The sequence below is a fragment of the Sphaeramia orbicularis genome, chromosome 3, assembly GCF_902148855.1.
Source record: "Sphaeramia orbicularis chromosome 3, fSphaOr1.1, whole genome shotgun sequence".
NCBI classification, from domain to species: Eukaryota; Metazoa; Chordata; class Actinopteri; order Kurtiformes; family Apogonidae; genus Sphaeramia; species Sphaeramia orbicularis.
This window is the reverse complement of record NC_043959.1, coordinates 26,171,587-26,187,550: the sequence shown is the minus strand read 5'-3', so window position 1 is coordinate 26,187,550 and position 15,964 is coordinate 26,171,587. Positions and strand designations below refer to the sequence as shown.

General features: G+C 39.5%; 1 long non-coding RNA gene across 1 annotated transcript; it reads left to right on the top strand.

Annotated features, from left to right (window-relative positions):
* The first annotated feature begins 8,525 nt into the window (after window positions 1-8,525).
* LOC115414255 (uncharacterized) lies at window positions 8,526-15,349 on the top strand. Its single transcript, XR_003934592.1, has 3 exons — window positions 8,526-8,704; window positions 14,586-14,693; window positions 14,787-15,349. It is a non-coding gene; the product is annotated as an uncharacterized LOC115414255 (long non-coding RNA).
* Window positions 15,350-15,964: the final 615 nt, after the last annotated feature.

Below are 15,964 nucleotides of genomic sequence, written 5' to 3'. Positions count from 1 at the left end.
GGTATTAACAATCAATTATGTTAAAATCATTTAAGTTCAGGTTCCACATACAGAACAATATGATCTAAAGTGGATCAGACCAGTAAAATACTATCGTAATAACCTATAAATAATAACAGCTACAAATATTTCTTTGTTTCAGTGTAAAAAATTATAGTTACATGAAATATTTACTTCTACAAACTAAAAAATGTGAAAAACCTGAACAAATACACCGTTGTCCATATAGTTGGTATAAAATGTTCTCTCGTCTTCTCGTGAAATGATTGTTTGAATGTGATTTATTCTCATAGATAAAGTGGAACTGGCCTCATTAACCAGGTCAAAGGTCATTAAATAAGAATAAAAAGAGGAGCGAGTCTGAAAACAACATTATCCCACCTTTATAATAACAGTGTCTGAACAACCTGTTTCATGTTGGTCTGAATGTGGAACCAGAACTAATATCAGTTTGATGCCCCTGGTTTAGATGTTCCGACTGTTGAATAATACCCATGATCCCATTCTGTTGTAATCTTCATAAAAATATGTGACTGTTGAGGCGGTTTGAGTCCGTTCGGGCTAATCCTTCATCTACAAACGTCTGCAGAGTTTTCTTGTTTCTTCAGCTGCACCTCAGTCTGAGAACAGTCGGTGAAAAACCAACGCCAACTCCAACAAACACCAGAACCGACCGGACCGGACCCTCCACAGGTTTATGTTTTCACTGCTACAACATTAGAAACGCAGATACAGAAGAACTCACTCAGATCAGATCAGATACATTTATTTATGCATTTAGGAGTTTATTTGTTAGGGACAGTTCACATTAATGAACATCTGAATTAAACATCAGATGTAAATATGACGGGTTATTGTGAATACCGTTAGCCTCATAGCATAATCGCCTAAGTCATATTTTATCAGGTCGTATCGGATGAAAAATGAATCAACAGTGTTAAGGGAGTAAAGTTACACAAATATGACAATTTGGCCAAAAATATATGTTTAAACTCATGGGTTTTTTTTTCTTTTGAGGGACTACAAATGCACATTAGCATCATTAGCCCATTAGCCTAGCAAGCGTCATTGGATAATCACCTAAGTCATATTTTATCAGGTTGTATCAGATTAAAGTGAATCAACAGTGTTAGGGGAGTAAAGTTACGGAAATATGACAAGTTGGCCAAAAATATATGTTTAAACTGTCATGTTTTTTGTTTCCTTTTGAGGGACTACAGATGCACACTAGCACCATTAGTCCATTAGCATCGTTAGCCTCATAGGATAATTGCCTAAGTCAAATTTTTGGCCAACTTGTCATATGTGCGCAACTTTACTCCCTTAACACTGCTGATTGATTTTTTTTTTTTTTTTAATCTGATATGACCTGATAAAATATGACTTAGGCAATTATGCTATGAGGCTAACAATGCTAATGGGCTAATGTGCATCTGTAGACATTAACCCATAAAGACCCAGTACTGCTTTTGTGTCAGTTCCCAAATGAATTTTTCTCTGTATTTAACCTTTCTTAAGTGATTTATCACCTTTTATTATAATATTATCCTCTGTATTTTGCATTTTTTTCAGTCAAAATCTGGTATTTTTCTCTATTTAATTCAGTGATCATGTAGCTGTTCATTAAAGCTCAGTTTAAAGTTAAGGGTTATTATAGCAAAAACAGAAAACTGGAGAAAAAGTGACGTTTTCAGTAAAATATATTATTAAATGAATATAAACCCAGTGTTTCCATCCACTGTCATTGATCCAACTCCTTGGGTTTTACTGGTGAATCAATGTTGTAGAAGATGACGGTGTTTCCACGGTAACTAGGGAGCCTCTGAACGTCCAAATGGGTCATATCTGATGACCTTGAAAAGATGACAAACTGCATTTTAGGTGAATTATTTACATATATTGTTAGGATTAATGGATCAACAGATATTAATCATTTAGGATCAGTGGATGGTTTTGGTCGCTGGTGGCTGTTTGGGTCTTTATGGGTTCAACAGGAAACAAAAAACATGACAGTTTAAACATACAAATAGAACAATAAACCTTAGATCGGAAAAAAAAAACAAAAAAAAATGAAAACCCAGATTGATTCAGAACACATTCAGAACGTTGCAGACTTGAACTGGTCTTTAATGGGCCGACGCTGATCCACGATCTGGTCTATGTCCACCCCCCCTCTGGTCGACCCACAGAGCGCATCAGTCAAACGATGCAATCACGCGGCGATGGAAAAACTGCCGCTCCACTTTGTCCACGTCCGACTCGAACACCCTCTGCATCAGAACCGTATCGTGTAACGTGAACTCCGTGTCGTGTTGTCATGAATAACTAGAGCGAGTCTCCAGCGACTCCGTGTACAAACGATAAAAGCGTAACTCCGTCATCGCTGACAGCGTCTAAAGGCTTAAAGTGCACTTCATAAAGCTCCTGCCCGTCACCAGCCTGCTTCACTAAGGACATCGGCACCATTCGCTCCCAGTATTTACAGTGTACGTGGTGTTCTTCAGCTCTCGCTACTTGACTTTATAACCTTTTCAACTGTTCAGAGACTGAATAATCCTTTTACATGATAGATTGTATAACGTCTGCGACCGACCGAGGCTGATGGAGAATCTTCGACAGACACCCAGTCTTTTTGCTAAAACTCTCAAATCGATGTTTTTTTGTTTTTTTTTTCTTTTTTGTAAATAATGTGATTTTTATGTCGACTCGTGTTACTTTCACACAGTACATGTTTTTGTGTAGGTTTTAATGATATCGTGTGCTATGTGCGTACATATTTAACTATTGGTATTTAGTTAGTCAGTTCATTGTACATTGAGTTCTAGGCCTGTATAAACTGTGTAAATGTGACCCATTCTTTTTGTGTAACAAACTGTGCTTGTGACAATAAATTCTTATTGGTTACGTGGCTTCACGGTGACTCACTCGTCCGTTGTTTCCTCAGTTCATTCGCAGATTAGATCGAACCGAAGATGCGGATCCAGAGTTCAGTATAGAACTGGAGTCAGTACCACAACATAGACTGATCCAGCTGATCTGAGACCAGTCTGAAGTGTTTTCATTCACTCTATTCAATTGTTACGTCTGTTCTTTATGTTGTTAAAACCAAAGATTAAAATAACCAAACTCATTAAACGCATCATGATTTTGGCTGAAACACTAGAGGTGCAATGTCATCAAAAAAAAAAAAAAAACATCATCTAATGTAAAAACACAGAAGACCCATGTTGACATAACTTTCCAGTATCCCGCCCGTAGAAGTTCCACCCAGTGTCAAAATTTTTTAATTCTTTTTTTTTTTTTTTTTTTTTAACATTTTTTTGTATTTCATCAACTTGACCGAAAAAACAGAAATACCAAATATTCAATAGCTGTCATATTTTTAACATTTTAAATGGCATGTTTAGTTTGTAAACCAGATTTTTGATGGAAAAGCCACAAAAAACTTTTCTTTTCAATATACGACATATAAATTGGATTACTTATTTTCTTGATTTTATGTAGCCTGGCATATGTCAATGATTAACTGTAACATTGGTTAAAAGGCATCATTATTTTTTGTGCTAGGTCAAATGATAAATACTTAAATAAATGCACATTTTTTACTCATTTCGGAGAAGGACGCTACTGTAGTAATTTTCCATTGTTTCCAAAGTGCTGGTTTTAGTGGCTGGGTCAAAATTTTTAAAATCATGAAAAAATGAACAACTTTTAAATCCTGACCTAATACAAACTGTGAAAAATAATATGACCTTTTATAACACGAAGTCAAAAGTGTGCATAATATACTCACCCGGATAGTGGAAGGTTAACACTAAACTGATCAACTACAGGTCGAACATTCATTTGACTTCAGAATATTTTATTTTCTGCACCTTAATGATGATGTTTCTCTGTGTAATTCTGAAACTCGATTATATCTCAGATTTGGTTTCTCACCTTCAGGTTCATCGATTGGAATTCATGTTGCATTTTAATCATCTTTCCATGGTTATCTAGTAGTTAACAGTAGTTAGGGTGAAGTCCAGACATGATGTTATTGTAGTTTTGACCTTGTTTCCTATTTTATATTGTGTTTAACATCATTTTAAATAACTAATACAACTTACTGTATTTCATTTTCTAGTTTTTCTATGTAGCATTGATGTGTCTGACTTCGACCAGCAGGGGGCAACTTCAGTGACTCACTACTCCCTCTAGTGGTCACATAAATTCCCCGGCCCATCATTATGAATAAATTCACTTCATATCTGTACTTTCCAATATATCGGCATCTGTGACCGAACTTCACAGATACACAAATGAAAGATTCCAGTTTGGTTTCACTGTTGACGAGCCAGTTGTATCAGTTCTCTGATGTTGCTGATCGTTCTCCTAATGTTTACGACAGTTATCCTGTGGATTTCTTAGATTTGTGGCATATTTGTTTATATTTCTCTTTAATCAATATTTTGAGGACTTGCAGCTGATGTCACTGGTCATGTGATTGTTGTTTACACCGCCATATTGGTAGGCACGCTATCTGGATCCAGAAAGTCAGAACTGTTGCTTTATATCACGTTTTTCTTTGGACTCATGTTTGCATGTTTTGTTATTTGTGAGTATGTCTGCTGTGATAAAGGCACCATAGATGAGTTTCAATGTTTACTAACAAGTGATGTCACGTAACTCGGAGGCAAAAACACGAGTACCAGCTCCCAGCCGGCTCACAACAGCCGCGTACACCTCCAGGCTCTCCCCCGGAACTCGTGAACGAGCCGATATGTTAGCTCTAAAATGGTCCATTAACTGTCTCTGGTCAAAAGTCAATCCCATCTTCTGTTTCACGGCCGTATGATTTGACTTGACCGCATCGGGAAGGTTGTCCCATAGTAGAAAAGCAGACTGTCACAGACGGGTGGGCAGTATTGTCACCAGCTCCAGCTGAACTCATCGGTGTCACCCGCTGTAGCTCCAACTGCCACGTCCAGCTGAGGAAACTCTGGCTGCCATTGCTGCCAAAGGGAGCAGGTAGATCCACAATCACTCTGTCTCTACAGGGTGATAGGTCAGGGGAAGCCCTCCTGGTAGGTTTAAAGGGGTCTTCATCACCGTACCACTTGATGACAATTCTTTTTTTCCACACCGCTAAGCGCAACGGGCACACAGCCACTCGATGGCAGCCAGAGTTTCCTCAGCGGAGTAAACAACAATCACATGACCAGTGACGTCAGCTGCAAGTCCTCAATATATTGATTAAAGAGAAATATAACCAAACATGCTAACTATACTGAAAAGCTACGCTAACCGTGGTAATAACTGTAAACAGCAGTCGGCAGAACAGAACCACCGCTGCCACCAATGGAACCCAGCGGTCTTTATGCCAAACTTATAATTGGTGAAAGCTAAGTATTAAACAGCACACAGGAGTTTAGCAGGTCCGTCCTATAACACGTTGTACGATCCAAGGAAAGCTCTTCTACCAATATGATGTCGTAAACAGCAAACCACGTGATCATGTGACATACGTGCAAAACCTCAATAGAAGAACAGAGACGAAAAAGTAGATCTGTGAATGGAAACACCTCAAACAGTCACTGTCTGAAAACTATCATTTAGTTGATGTTAGATCTGATCAGGTCATGTTTTAATCTGCTGATCTATGGATCTGGTTGGTTTGGAACCAACAGTTTTCAATAAACACTTGTTTATTCATTGAACTGAGACTCTGGTCCAATAGGATCAGAGTCTGGTCGACCTTCGAAGAATCAGAGACCAGGACCTGGTTTCACCTGAACACTGGGATCGTTACCTTCTATTTACACATCTTTGGCATAAGCTTTGTTAGTTTCTGTACACATTAATTCATATTGTATTATATAATCAGTGTGTTTATTCATAACATCATTAGTGGATGCAGTCGCTGTTTTCCATTAGCATTAGCTTTAGCTTGGTGAGTTTCACCTTCACAGTGCTATAAAATGTCAACCCAAGCCAATCAGTCTGTGTCTGAAACCTCAGTTTTGTTTCCGTTTCCACAATCTGGTCGACTGATTCCATATTTTTGCTGAGTTTGAGGGCTGTTCCAGTGTCTGAGACCCAGAAAACCAAAGGTAGCAGAGGCCTGGGTCATGAAATGCATTGATGTAAAACAGAAACCTGCTCCATAGTCCATGTTGAGGAGAAGCTGGACTCTGAACTGACAGAGCAATGATCCAGACGCTGTCGTCCTGTATTTCTGATGTGTTTGGACCAGAACACAATGGACTATGTTAAATACAATCAAGAACAAACAGTTCAATCAAAAGCATCTGAAATTGCAGGTGATGCACAAGCAGTAGTTAGCTAGGCGCTAGCTAATGAAGCCATGAAACCTTCAAAACTGCTTCACCACATTGAGACAAAACACTGCGTTAAAAGACAAGCCCTTGGAATTTTTTTTGAAAGAAAAAAACGTGAACATGAAGGACAAACAATAATTGAAGGCCACAACTTGAACACGTGTCCACGCTGAAAGCATCATTCTTAGTGGCGGACCACTTTGTTAAAGAAGTAGAAGGACATAAGGAACACAATTCCAGTGTGACTGTCTCCTATCAGCCCCAGACAGGAGCGACTAGATCAGGGGTGGGCAATTAACTTTCTTATGGGGTCACATGAGAAACTTTGACAGTTAAAGGCCGGACCAATTCACCTGCAGCTCTGTGTATACAGTATATCTCTCTAAACAGAACAGAATAGAATCTTTATGTATTACATGACATTGACAGGACAATGACAGTGAAATGGGAGCTACGACAGGCCCCGATTGTGAAAATACAGTACAAAAGAAAACAATATACATCGCCCGGTCAAAGCTAAAACAAATAAAAACAGTAAATGAAACAATACAATGATATAATGAAAATGTGGAGCACAGAATAGAACTATTTACTGAATATTCACAAAAACATTTTCGAAAAACAATAAATGCATCCAGCTTTGTTTGTTTGCATATCTCAGTTCCTTTATTTTTTTTTCCACCTCTGACTTCAGTGACGAAATACATAGCAGTCCATGTTTTGTTAAAAACACTACATTCTGAATCAATCGTTCTTTTTTTGGCATTAGCTAACATCTTCATGGGCTGAAACTGAAACTGACCAACAAACCAATCAGTGCATAAGCCTTGTACTGTTTACAGAAAGTAGGTGTGAAAAAAGGCTAATTTAGCAGATCCTACAAAATAAAAGCAGTCCCGTTGTATTGATTACATCTATTATGATCATATACAGTCGTGGAAAAAATTATTAGACCATCAAAAGTCATCAGAAACAATGATTATGCGATCAGGTACTAACTCCTGTGTGTATCATGTGACTAAAACAGACAGAAAAGAAAACATGGAATGCCTAAAAGCACTGTTTTTGTCAGTACAATGCCATAGATATTGATGTAAGAACTGAAGTGATTTTGGTTATTATCAAGAAAATATGGAAAATGGATAGATATCAGCTCTGAAATTAAACTCTTATGAGCTATTTTTGTTGTTATCATTATATTTGTCCAAACAAATGTACTTTTAGTTGTACCAGGCATTAAAATGAACAAGAAATTGAATAAAACAAGGGTGGTCTAATACATTTTTCCAGGACTGTATGTTTGCATTGACTTTTAATTTGCCATTGACCTCATGTGGGTCCATCAGGGTCACCCATTGGGCCACAAGTGGCCTGTACAATACCCAGGTCTGATGTAGATGCAGGGAGACAAGTACTCACTGATTCTGCATCATGGTGAGTTGATATTATAGTATATTAACTGTAGTAAGTGCCGAATATAAAGTATAATAGTTGCATTCAGATTCCATACTACACTGGTTCCCAACCTTTTTTGGCTTGTGACCACATTTTAACATCACAAATTTCTGGCAACCCCAGACATTCAAACCAGAGCCTTTTTTTTTTTCACCATATAATAGTGTGCTGTACTATGTTGCAAGAAAAACGTTAATTTTAGATGACATTTAGTCCATATAATGTATATTATTATGGATGGAGGCAGAAAAGCCAGGTGTAGATTACTGCACAAAGTGAGAATTTTATTTTCCTTGGTCAGGATATGTACAGTCAGTCCAGCTTGGATTTGCAAGGCTGACAATTAATACTGAACAAACAATAAGTCAAACTATGAATTATGAAAGAGCTGCAGCATCTGAAACTGACCACAATGAACATTTGAAAGATAAACAGAACCACAGTGCTTCAGTTTCAGCTTCACAGTTTGTCATGTCTTTTATGGATTGGGATTGTCTCTCTCAACTCACCATATATTTTTTATTGGTAAATTTGTTTTGTTTTGTTTTTTTTTTTATCAATTACTAGAACTTTCAGGCGACCCCATTTGAATTCCAGGTGACCCCCAGGTGGGGTCCCGACCCCAAGGTTGAAAAACACTGCCGTACTATGTACTGACTATGTTTTTTGATATTGGAACCCCCACACCTCTACCCGGTCTGAAGGAAAATTTTCCTGCCTGAAACTGGTCCCTGGTACAAAAAAAGGTTGAGGACCGCTGCCTTAAATGTCCCGTTTCATCCTCCCACTCCTCCAGATCTACACCGGCCAGGAAACTTTTCTAAAGCCTGTCGAGTGCATGTGGAAGCCAAAGCTCAGATGTTCTTTTCTCCCAAACACAAGCCAGCAGCTCTTGGCGTCACTCCTTCTTGGCGCACTTCAACAAACCGGTAGGTGATGTGAAAAGAAATCGTTCCCTGCATTCCTTCCTGACACGACACGCACTCCGATTAGCTTCTTAAATTCCCCTCTGACATGTGCTAAGCTCTGCAGCATTTGTGATGGACCGGCAGTGGCGGTGGCGGGGAGGGCAGATACCAGCGTTTCATTCTCTGGACGTCTTCATTCTGCCTCCTCTGGCTCTGCTCCACATCTCGTGCCTGATTGTCATTAGCTGATAACTATAGAGACGGTGTTTATGTGAAAAAGTCCCGACTGGAGTGTTGAAAACAGTGCTCGAATGGCATCTGCCGCCTCGCCTCGGGCCCCGAAACCATCAGCGCGACGCTGTGTGCGAACGCTGAGTGTGTGTGTGTAGGAGATAGTGTTGGATTTGCATAAGCTACTGAGCGTGTGTATATGTGTGTGTGTGTGTGTGTGTGTGTGTCTGTGTTTGCGGTTGTAGAAGCGTGGTTGGATGCTTGTCTGCAGCCACCGTGTCTCTGTGCTGACAGGTCTATCTTAAATCACACCGCTGTGAATCTCCTGCAAACACATTCACTGCATTGAAACCACACAAGGAAAATAACAGCGCTCTGCCTGTTTACCTGCTCAGCTTTATTACTGCACTCGTCTTCCATCGGCGGCAGAGCTCCACGTTCTGCATCAAGGGAAGGGAAAGGACGGAAACACAGGTGGAGTTGAACAGGCCTGAAAGGAGTGATAATTAGTTTTTTTAAAAATGGAATTTAAATGCATTTTAATTTAATTTTAGATGTCGATGAGCGGATTAAAATATCTGACCATTCATAACCATTTGAACACAGATGAACAAAGTGCACCTGAATGCACCATGAAGTACCTGTTGTTTCTGTGTTTACGATGAGTATAATGATGTAGAGCGGTGTTTTTCAACCATGGGGTCGGGACCCCACATGGGGTCGCCTGGAATTCAAATGGGGTCGCCTGAAAGTTCTAGTAATTGATCAAAAAAAAAAACTTACTAATAAAAATTAAATGGTGAGTTGACTATCCCAATACATAAAAGATATGACAAACTGAAGCTGAAACTGAAGCACTGTGGTTCTGTTTATCTTTCAAATGTTCATTGTGGTCGGTTTCAGATGCTGCAGCTCTTTCATAATTCATAGTTTGAGTTCTTGTTTGTTCAGTATTAATTGTCAGCCTTGTAAATCCAAGCTGGACTGACTGTACATATCCTGAGCAAAAAAATTCAAATTCTCACTTTGTGCAGTAATCTACACCTGGCTTTTCTGCCTCCATCCATAATAATATATATTATATCAACTAAATGTCCTCTAAAATTAACATTTATTTGCAACGCGGTAAAGCAAACTATTACATGATCAAAAACAAATTAATTTTAGCAAAAAAAAAAAGTCTCAGTTTTGAAAGTCTGGGGTTGCTAGAAATTTGTGATGATAAAAAGGCAAAAATGGTTGGGAACCACTGGTGTAGGGTTCTATTTTTGTGCATTTTGCTTTAGTATTAACCATCATCTGTGTGTTATGTTCATTATTTCCACCTTGTCGCATCTTTTGCAACTAATTTAAACCCATTAATAACATCTGATAAATCAACTTTCCTTCAGTGACTGACAAGGACTATGATAATCATCAATCATTTTACAGTAAAGGAGGGATATTTTGCTTTTTTTAAATGGAATTATGCATTTTAAAACATTTCCCTGTGGTCTACATAAACTGTAAATGCTATGCTTGGGTCTGAATTCTTCATTAATTCAACTCCACAGGTCCATCTTCAACACTATTTCTGCGTAACAACTCCAGAAAGGTGGTTTTGAGCGCTGGCCCTTTAAATGCACATGAGTCAAATTGATGCCCCACCCCCTCCAGGTTGTTGGTTGTGCTGCTCTGTCCCATTTAACCAACAACTGAACATTTTAGATAATCGTCTCGAAGTTTGGACATATTTTCAGTTTTTACTACAACCACTGCTGCTAAACAAATATGTCGTACTCAGAGAAATGTTCTTTGGAAGTCTTGACCTTATATGTGCAAAAGTCATGACGTAACTAGTTATAAAACGTAACAAAATTAAGCAGGAATTGAAACGGGTTGTAGAAATCCACTCGATTTTTTCCAAAAAGAATATAAAGATTGCTTTGCAGCACCTGGAGGGTTCAAATTCAAACTTTATGAACTATTAGGGTCCAAATACACAAATAAATGAACCAAAGACTAATAAAAGTGGGTTTAGCAAAATATGACCCCTTTAAGAGAAGTGTAATTTTACTAATATTCTGCCTGTTTTGTATGTTTGTAGATCCACTGTGATCTTTAAGTGTTAATGTACAAGTATAAATGATAAACTGAGGCAGAATATTATTCTTGATAAATGTAATTTTATCTAGGTTATTTACATTTTTTAAAAGGATAGTTCGTAATTATAAACTTGTTCATATTGTACGTTTACTCTTTGTGCTAAAACAGCAAAATATTTGTAGTTGTCATTATTTTTAGGTTATTATGATAGTATTTTGGGGGCGGCCATGGCTTAGGAGGTGGAACCTCCTGACCAAAGGGTTGGCGGTTCAAATCCTGCTCTGTCATAGTCATGTGCTGTTGTGTCCTTGGGCAGGACACGTCACCCACTGTGCCGCCAGTGTCACTCACACTGGTGTATGAATGCATATGAATGTTTGGTGTGGATTGGCCACACCCCAGGGCATCTGTGGCTCCACATGTAGTTTACCACCACCAGAGTGTGAAGGAATGATGGGTCACTAATGCAAAGCCCTGTGGGTGCCTTGAAAAGTGCCTGTAGAAATCCATTCCATGGTTATTATTGTTGTTTTACTGGTCTGACCCATTTTACATCATATTGGTGTGAATGTGGAGCCTGAACTTAAGCACTGTAATGAGGTACTCGGTTATGTCCTGTGGTGAAGGTTGGAATAAGACGTCAGTGGTTGGATGTCGCTGAACAACCAGACTTCACTTTCTATTGTCAGAAACCAGGTGGTTTTAGACGCTGCAAAGATCAGAAAGAACTCAATGACTGAAAAACACCTTTTATTTGGTTCCTGTGATTAATCCACAGGCCTCCATCAACAGTTCTCAGAATTTTTTTTTTTTACCATCACCCGCAATTAGTGGTGAGTGAAAGCTGTGGTTGAAATGAAAAGGCTGAACGCCATGTGAAGGCACATGCAGAGGCAGAAAGGCCTCATGGGAGTGACGCCAATTACATCCCAACAAAGAGCATCGAACAGAGCAGCAGCGTCAGCGCCGACGCCAAGCATCCACCAAACACAGGCTTATTTCAGCATCAGCAGTGTTAGGAGCTGATTGGCTGTGATTACAGGCCTCCTGTCAGATGACTGATGGGTTCCAAGAAGAAGCAACAAAGCTCAGCCGAGTCCTGCTGCCGCCACCGCCGTTGAGCCTGAGGTGGGCTTTGTCCAGCCTGGTGATCTGCAGGCCGCCAATTGTCCCAGAGTTCCTGTCGTCAGCTCCATCATGGCGTGGAGGTTTTGTACAGCGTCTGACCCCCAGAGTTTCAGCTCTAATCCGAGGATCATCTTCCACCTCTGACCCCAGCTGGAGGCCCCGCCCACTCTTTTAGGTTTTTTTGCATTCAAAATATATGGTTTGTTTACATTACAAACATGGCATTTAAAGGGTGAAAATGACATTAATATGACATAACATAATAATATGACAGTTATTGAGTATATATATATATATATATATATATATATATATATATATATATATACAGTTGTGCTCATAAGTTGACATACCCTGACAGAATCCACATGGGATGGTCTTGGATGTTACAACATGACAATGACCCATGAAGGTGGCCATACACTGCGATTTTAGAGACGATTTTTCACTCGTGTGACTCTTTCTGGGATTGGGCCAGATGTGCCTCTAATTGTGTGTCGTGCTTTGTGCAGTGTACATGGGGTAAGGAGAAGCCAGTAACACCCCACGACCATCTCATGACCAGCAATCGTGTGTTCGCAAGGAAAACGTAGCTGTTTGAAATCCTGCTCGCTCCTCGTGAGGATATCGCACTGTCGAAGCAGTGCCATGAGCCAATGTGCCTCAAATTCTCACACTGTGCTTGCGCGAATACAATATTAGCCAGCTATTGTAAGCTAATTCTAAGCTTACAGTAGCTGGCTATTGGCCTAGTTCAGTTTAGCTTTTGCAGCTTACCTCTAGTTCCCTTTGCTGTAGGACTGACAGCCCATACTGTCCACATCTGGCCAACCAATTCCTGCACCAAACACGTCGTTGTCTTTTCTTCTTTTTTGATTCCCCGCAGATAATGGCACATATTGCCAAAGCAACTCGTTGGTTTTTGTTTAGCACTACCATTTTGTGACTCATGCCAATACACAATCGTCTATGCACTTTCGGATTCCTTGGTATTTTAATGTTGTATTTCCGGATACAACACTGGAACGTGTCCTCTGGTGTATGGTCCTACAGTGTGAGCAGTCAGGTCGTATACGAGCATTGGTCCGTACAGTGTGAGAACATTAAGCGTGAGCCTGACTTTATGATTGATTCGCACAGTTTGAGATGGAGCTGCGTGCAACGATCGAAATAATTGCACTGTGTATGGCCGCCTTAACACGAGGCTAAGTCAACCTGTCATTGGTTTCAGCAGAAAAAAGTGAAGGAGTGTCCATCTCAGTCTCCTGGGGAGGTCTCAAACATGCAGTTCATGTAAAAAAATAAAACAAATCTTAAAGGAACTGAAGGTGTTTTGCCAAAAAGAATGGGCAGCTTTACCATCTGAGAAAATAAAGTGCCTCATCCACAAATACCACCAAAGATTTCCAACTGTCATTGATGTTAAAGGGACAAATACAGAGGATTAAGAACTAGGGGATGGAAACTTTAGATCAGGGTCATTTGGATAGTGTCTGTTGTTATTATGATTTAACAGGAACAAACACATTTGTTTGACAGTAAATGTCTTCACCCAACCACTAGCAACAAGTGGAAGAAAAGTTATTGTATTATCATTCATATTCTTTGAAAAATGGCCAAAGAATCACACATTCTGTTAGGGTATGTAAACTTATGAGCACAACTGTATATATATGTTAATCTAACACTTATGGAGTATTTGGTATTTTTGTTTATAGGTGAAGTTAATGAAATACAGAAAAAAAAAAAAAAACATGTTTAAACAAACTGTAGGAAAAACATTCTCATTGCTCTGCTCAGATTACGTGCTTTCAGTGATTAATATGGGCCTCTATGGGTGGGATAGCAGAGGGTTAATCTTACATTCCAACCATTAAAGAGTCAATAAAACTAGATGAAATCGACTCCAAGGTCTTCTATTAATCATTCATGTTTTTCAGTTTAGTCATCTGACATTTTGAGGTTTGTTCAACTTTATATGTGATTAAAAATGGTGGAAATGTCATTTTAAAGGATGTGAATCAAATATAAATACGAGTTCCTTATTTGACCAACGCTGCCTCCTGCTTTGTGAAGTGTTTTTTCTCCTTCTTTGTCTCTGACCTGTAGATAAATGGTATAATTATCTTGTTTGGTCGATCATCTGACCTGAGTGGGATGAAGAGGAAACTGAAAAGTTCAGGTGCGAAATTATTGAGTATTTGGTATTTTTGTTTATGGCTAAAGTTGATGAAATGCAAATGACTAAAAAAGGACAAAACTAATGATATGACAAAAATGTAGACATTACTACCATACTGTACAGATTATGCGCTGGGATATTGGAGGGTCACCCTTTAAAACCAGTCGATGCTGTAGTAAATACACATGATCGACCTGCTTCCTGTCACGTTATTTCCTCTAGTTTTGGTGTTTTTTCTCCTCAGATGACTTGTGTTTTTGTTGCCTGTCTTCCCAGATACACTGAGTCATGGACCTTTTGCTTTTGTTGCTCTGAACCCACTGTGATGATGAAAAAGCCTGTATTATCGCGTTCAGCTGCTGGGAACCTCGCTCTTTTGTGACGGTAAGCTGCCGAGTGCTGAGCTGCCATTTATATAAAGCTGCTGTTATTGCAGTGTCGAGCTAACTTGGCTTTTATCTTATTATGCTAATACAGGACGCCGCGGATTCGGCAATAAAAGCAGATTTACCCTCACACTGGTGTCGACCGACGGATAGAGGAATCATCATCACAGCATCTCCAAAACCACATTAACATCGGCCCAGGGTGCATCCTACTCAGTTTATACACAGAAGAAAATAAGAAAAGTTTAAGAGCTGAAACACAAACAGTTAAAACCCCAGGAAGAGGAAGCAGAGAAATGAGTGTAAAGAAAAACACTGAAGGACGATGACAGGAAAGAGTTTAGAGACGATCGGAAGAAGGAAAACAGATTCAACTTCTGTTGAACTCGAAGACAGTTTAACTAATGACCCGTTAGATTCAGATTCTCCATCACAAAACTCACATTAAAACCTCTAAACAACCAATAAATATATCAGAGGTGTCTAAAGTATTCACATTCATTCCTCAGGTAGAAGTATTGATACTAGGGTTTAACCAGACTTCTGCAGAAGCTGAAGTATCAACTCAAGCCTTTTAGGGTGTATTCACATCAGAAAAGTCCTTTGGTCCGCTTATTTGTTTCGGGTCAAATGTGGACTTTATTTTTTTCATTTGGGTCAGATCGCGTTCACATTGCACTTTTTGCTAGTGGACCAAAATGTGTGAACAGAAGCACGCATGTGACGAACTGCGCTAGCATTGGACAGAAAAGTCGGGGGTGGGGTCAATCAGAGACAGCCGGTGTCGATGAAAATAGACGTGGTGCTCCTACATACAGTTTTCATTTTTGGAATATAAATTGCATTTTTACAGACATAAATTTACTAAAATAATGTTAGCACTCAAGAAAAGCTCAGTTGGAACCAGTTTCATAATATGGCCATCTGACCAAATGTCAATGGCACATTCAATTTCCTCATTGCTCCTCGTCTGTCCACAGCTCATAGCTGCTGCTGTTAGCTCTGACCACCCGTAAACCTCGGTTACTTCCAGCAGCTACGGTGGCTCGTCAAGCACAAAAAGGCGTAAGATTCCTTGGTTTGGCTCGGTTCGAGGTTGGTTATTTTCACACCAGAAGTGAACCGGCCCAGAGTCCGTTTGGAAGCGGTCCGCTTGTTTGGTTCAAATCAGAGTTCACATGTTTGTGTCATAATCTGTGCCTGTGTGGCCCTCGGCTCCTCCCTCTCCTCCTCATGTTATCATTATTTGACTCACCTGCTGGCGCTGCG